Here is a 6,000-nt window from a genome sequence, read left to right on the forward strand (position 1 = left end):
GGGCAGGGCTGGGTCCTGAAACTAGAGGGAGGATTCCGAAATGATGCTTGGCAGCAGCAGTATCCGTGTGGCAGAAAGAGCTCCGCAAACTGCTGCTGCGTGTGTCGGTGTCCACAGGGTGAGCTCCAGTTGCCTCCCGCCTCTTTGGGAGGTTCTCTGAGATCAGCAGGTGGGTCTGACCCAGGCTCCTTTCAGAATACTGCTTCTGCCCTGGTCTGGAGTGTGAGCTTTTGTGTGTGCCCTTTAAGAGAGGAGTCTCCATTTCCCCCAGCCCTCTGGGACTCCTGAAACTAAGCCCTGCTGGCCTTCAAAGTCAAACGTTCTGGGGGCTCATTTTCCCAGCATAGGAGCTGCGGAGCCCACTGTGGGGCTCAGACCCCTCACTCCCTTAGGAGGACCTCTGCAATTGTAATTATTCTCACGTTTGTGGGTCACCCACCCCCAGGGTATGGGACCTGACTGTATTGCAACTCTGCCCCTCCCACCCATCTTGTTGTGGTTCCTTCTTAATATCTTTAGCTATAGAAGATCTTCTCTGGTAGGTTCAGGTCTTTTTCGTCAATGACTGTTCTGTAAATAGTTGTAATTTTGGTGTGCCCATGAGAGGAGGTGAGCTCAGGGTCTTTCTACTGTACCATCTTGGTTGATCTCCCTAGTACCTTATTACTGTTTATTGCAAAATAATATTCCATTGTATAGACATACCACATTGGGTTTATTCATTCATTAGTTAACAGACATTTGAACTGTTTTCACTTTTTCGCTATTAAGAAAAAATTCTGCTGTGAACATTCATGTACAAGGTTTTGTATGGACATATGTTTTTATTTCTCTTAGATATACATCTAGGAATAGAATTACAGGATATGATGGCTCTGTGGTTAACCTTTAGGGGAACTGCAAAATGTTTTCTAAAGCATCTGCACCATTTTACATTCCCACCAGTAATGCACAAGGTTCCAACTTCTCCACATCGTGGTCACCGCCTGTAATTGTCCACCTTTTTTATTATAGTCATCCTAGTGGGTGTGAAGTGGTATCTTGTGATTTTGATTCTAATTTTCCTAATTACTAATGGTATTGAGCATCTTTTCATGTGTTTATTGGCCATTTGTATTGATATATCATCTTTGGAGAAATATCTATGCTGATCTTTTGCCAATTATTAATTTGATTATTTGTCTTTTTACTATTGAGCTGTGAGAGTTCTTTGTATATTTGGCATATAAGTCTCTTTTCAGGTATATGATTTGCAAGTATTTTCCCCCATTCTGTGTGAGTTGTCTTTTCACCATCTTGATGGTATAATTTGCAGTATAAAAAGTTTTAAGTTTTGATGTAGACCAGTTTATCTATTTTTTTCTTCTGTCGCTTGAGCTTTGTTTGTTAGTTTGTTTTTGGCCACACCATGCAGCATGCGGGATCTTAGTTCCCAGACCAGGGATCGAACCTGTGCCCCCTGCATTGGGAGCATGGAGTCTTAACCACTGGACAGCTAGGGAAATCCCTGTTGCTTGAGCATTTGGTGTCCTATCTAAGGAACCACTGCCTAATCCAAAGGTCATGAATATTTGCTCCTATGGTTTTTTTTTAAAGAGTTATAGCTATTAGATTTATGTCTATAATCAATTTTGAGTTAGTTTTTTATATGGTGTGAAATAGGGAATCTAACTTCATTCTGTTATGTGTAGATATCCAGTTGTCCCAGCACCATTTGTCAAAAAATCTATTTTTTTCCCCACTGAATTGTCTTGGCGCCCTTGTCAAAAATTAATTGACCATAGGGACTTCCCTGGTGGCGCAGTGGTTATGAATCCACCTGTCAGTGCAGGGGACCCAGGTTCGATCCCTGGTCCAGGAAGATCCTACATGCTGCAAAGCAGCTAAGCCCATGCACCACAACTACTGAGCCCATGTGCCACAACTGCTGAAGCCCACGCACCTACAGCCTGTACTCCGCTACAAGAGAAGCCACTGCAATGAGAAGCCCACGCACTGCAACGAAGAGTAGCCCCCGCTCGCCGCAACTAGAGAAAGCCCCGCGCACAGCAGTGAAGACCCAACACAGCCACCTCTTTCCTTTAAAAAAAAAAAAAAAATTGACCATAGATGTGTGGGTTTCTGGACTCTCAAGTCTATTCTTATGTCAGTACCTCACTTTAGATTACTGTACTTTTTTTTTTTTTTGCTAGTTTTGTTAAGAAAAGGTAATGAGTTGTTTTTTTTTTAATCAGTCATCAGTTTTATACACATCACTGTATACATGTCAATCCCAATCGCCCAATTCAGCACACCACCATCCCCACCCCACCGCAGCTTTCCCCCCTTGGTGTCCATACGTTTGTTCTCTACGTCTGTGTCTCAACTTCTGCCCTGCAACCCGGTTCATCTGTACCATTTTTCTAGGTTCCACGTACATGCGTTAATATACGGTATTTGTTTTTCTCTTTCTGACTGACTTCACTCTGTATGACAGTCTCTAGGTCCAACCACGTCTCAACAAATGACCCAATTTCGTTCCTTTTTATGGCTGAGTAATATTCCATTGTATATATGTACCACATCTTCTTTATCCATTCGTCTGTCGATGGGCATTTAGGTTGCTTCCATGACCTGGCTATTGTAAATAGTGCTGCGATGAACATTGGGGTGCATGTGTCTTTTTGAATTATGGTTTTCTCTGGGTATTTGCCCAGTAGTGGGATTGCTGGGTCATATGGTAATTCTATTTTTAGTTTTTTAAGGAACCTCCATATTGTTCTCCATAGTGGCTGTATCAATTACATTCCCACCAACAGTGCAAGAGGGTTCCCTTTTCTCCACACCCTCTCCAGCATTTGTTGTTTGTAGATTTTCTGATGATGCCCATTCTAACTGGTGTGAGGTGATACCTCATTGTAGTTTTGATTTGCATTTCTCTAATAATTAGTGATGTTGAGCATCTTTTCATGTGCTTTGTGGCCGTCTATATGTCTTCTTTGGAGAAATGTCTGTTTAGGTCTTCTGCCCATTTTTGGATTGGGTTGTTTGTTTCTTTAATATTGATCTGAATGAGCTGTTTATATATTTTGAAGATTAATCCTTTGTCCGTTGATTCATTTGCAAATATTTTCTCCCATTCTGAGGGTTGTCTTTTCATCTTGTTTATGGTTTCCTTTGCTGTGCAAAAGCTTTGAAGTTTCATTAGGTCCCATGTGTTTATTTTTGTTTTTATTTCCATTACTCTAGGAGGTGGGTCAAAAAAGATTGTGCTGTGATTTATGTCAAAGAGTGTTTTTCCCTAAAGAGTTTTATAGTGTCTGGTCTTACATTTAGGTCTCTAATCCATTATGAGTTTATTTTTGTGTATGGTGTTAGGGAGTATTCTAATTTCATTCTTTTACATGTAGCTGTCCAGTTTTCCCAGCACCACTTATTGAAGAGACTGTCTTTTCTGCATTGTATATCTTTGCCTCCTTTGTCATAGATTAGTTGACCGTAGGTGTATGGGTTTATCCCTGGGCTTTCTATCTTGTTCCATTGATCTATGTTTCTGTTTTTGTGCCAGTACCATATTGTCTTGATTACTGTAGCTTTGTAGTATAGTCTGAAGTCAGGGAGTCTGATTCCTCCAGCTCCGTTTTTTTCCCTCAAGACTGCTTTGACTATTCGGGGTCTTTTGTGTCTCCATACAAATTTTAAGATGATTTGTTCTAGTTCCGTAAAAAATGCCATTGGTAATTTGATAGGGATTGCATTGAATCTGTAGATTGCTTTGGGTAGTATAGTCATTTTCACAATATTGATTCTTCCAATCCAAGAACATGGTGTATCTCTCCATCTGTTGGTATCATCTTTAATTTCTTTCATCAGTGTCTTATAGTTTTCTGCATACAGGTCTTTTGTCTCCCTAGGTAGGTTTATTCCTAGGTATTTTATTCTTTTTGTTGCAGTGGTAAATGGGAGTGTTTCCTTAATTTCTCTTTCAGATTTTTCATCATTAGTGTATAGGAATGCAAGAGATTTCTGTGCATTAATTTTGTATCCTGCAACTTGACCAAATTCATTATAATTAGCTCTAGTAGTTTTCTGGTGGCATCTTTAGGATTCTCTGTGTATAGTATCATGTCATCTGCAAACAGTGACAGCTTTACTTCTTCTTTTCCAATTTGTATTCCTTTTATTTCTTTTTCTTCTCTGATTGCCGTGGCTAGGACTTCCAAAACTATGTTGAATAATAGTGGTGAGAGTGGACATCCTTGTCTCGTTTCTGATCTTAGAGGAAATGCTTTCAATTTTTCACCGTTGAGAATGATGTTTGCTGTGGGTTTGTCATATATGGCCTTTATTATGTTGAGGTAGGTTCCCTCTATGCCCACTTTCTGGAGAGTTTTTATCATAAATGGTGTTGAATTTTGTCAAAAGCTTTTTCTGCATCTATTGAGATGATCATATGGTTTTTATTCTTCAATTTGTTAATATGGTGTATCACATTGATTGATTTGCGTATATTGAAGAATCCTTGCATCCCTGGGATAAATCCCACTTGATCATGGTGTATGATCCTTTTAATGTGCTGTTGGATTCTGTTTGCTAGTATTTTGTTGAGGATATTTGCATCTATATTCATCAGTGATATTGGTCTGTAATTTTCTTTTTTTGTAGTATCTTTGTCTGGTTTTGTTATCAGGGTGATGGTGGCCTCGTAGAATGAGTTTGGGAGTGTTCCTTCCTCTGCAATTTTTTGGAAGAGTTTGAGAAGGATGGGTGTTAGCTCTTCTCTAAATGTTTGATATAATTCACCTGTGAAGCCATCTGCTCCTGGACTTTTGTTTGTTGGAAGATTTTTAATCACAGCTTCAATTTCATTACTTGTGATTGGTCTGTTCATATTTTCTGCTTCTTCCTGGTTCATTCTTGGAAGATTATACCTTTCTAAGAATTGGTCCATTTCTTCCAGGTTTTCCATTTTATTGGCATAGAGTTGCTAGTAGTAGTCTCTTAGGATGCTTTGTATTTCTGCGGTGTCTGTTGTAACTTCTCCTTTTTCATTTCTAATTTTATTGATTTGAGTCCTCTCCCTCTTTTTCTTGATGAGTCTGGCTAATGGCTTATCAATTTTATCTTCTCAAAGAACCAGCTTTTAGTTTTATTGATCTTTGCTATTGTTTTCTTTGTTTCTGTTTCATTTGTTTCTGCTCTGATCTTTATGATTTCTTTCCTTCTGCTAACTTTGGGTTTTGTTTGTTCTTCTTTCTCTAGTTGCTTTAGGTGTAAAGTTAGATTGTTTACTTGAGATTTTTCTTGTTTCTTTAGGTAGGCTTGTATAGCTATAAACTTCCCTCTTAGAACTGCTTTTGCTGCATCCCATAGGTTTTGGATCATCGTGTTTTCATTGTCATTTGTCTCTAGGTATTTTTTGATTTCCTCTTTGATTTCTTCAGTGATCTCTTGGTTATTTAGTAACGTATTGTTTAGCCTCCATGTGTTTGTGTTTTTTACGTTTTTTTCCCTGTAATTGATTTCTAATCTCATAGCATTGTGGTCAGAAAAGATGCTTGATATGATTTCAATTTCCTTAAATTTAATGAGGCTTGATTTGTGACCCAAGACGTGATCTATCCTGGAGAATGTTCCATGCACACTTGAGAAGAAAGTGTAATCTGCTGTTTTTGGATGGAATGTCCTATAAATATCAGTTAAATCTATCTGGTCGATTGTGTCATTTAAAGCTTGTGTTTCCTTATTAATTTTCTGTTTGGATGATCTGTCCATTGGTGTAAGTGAGGTGTTAAAGTCCCCCACTATTATTGTGTTACTGTCAATTTCCTCTTTTATAGCTGTTAGCAGTTGCCTTATGTATTGAAGTGCTCCTGTGTTGGGTGCGTATATATTTATAATTGTTATATCTTCTTCTTGGATTGATCCCTTGATCATTATGTAGTGTCCTTCCTTGTCTCTTGTAACATTCTTTATTTTAAAGTCTATTTTATCTGATATGAGTATAGCTACTCCAGCTTT

This window comes from Balaenoptera borealis (assembly GCF_965194805.1).
Source record: "Balaenoptera borealis genome assembly, chromosome: 5".
Lineage (NCBI taxonomy): Eukaryota > Metazoa > Chordata > Mammalia > Artiodactyla > Balaenopteridae > Balaenoptera > Balaenoptera borealis.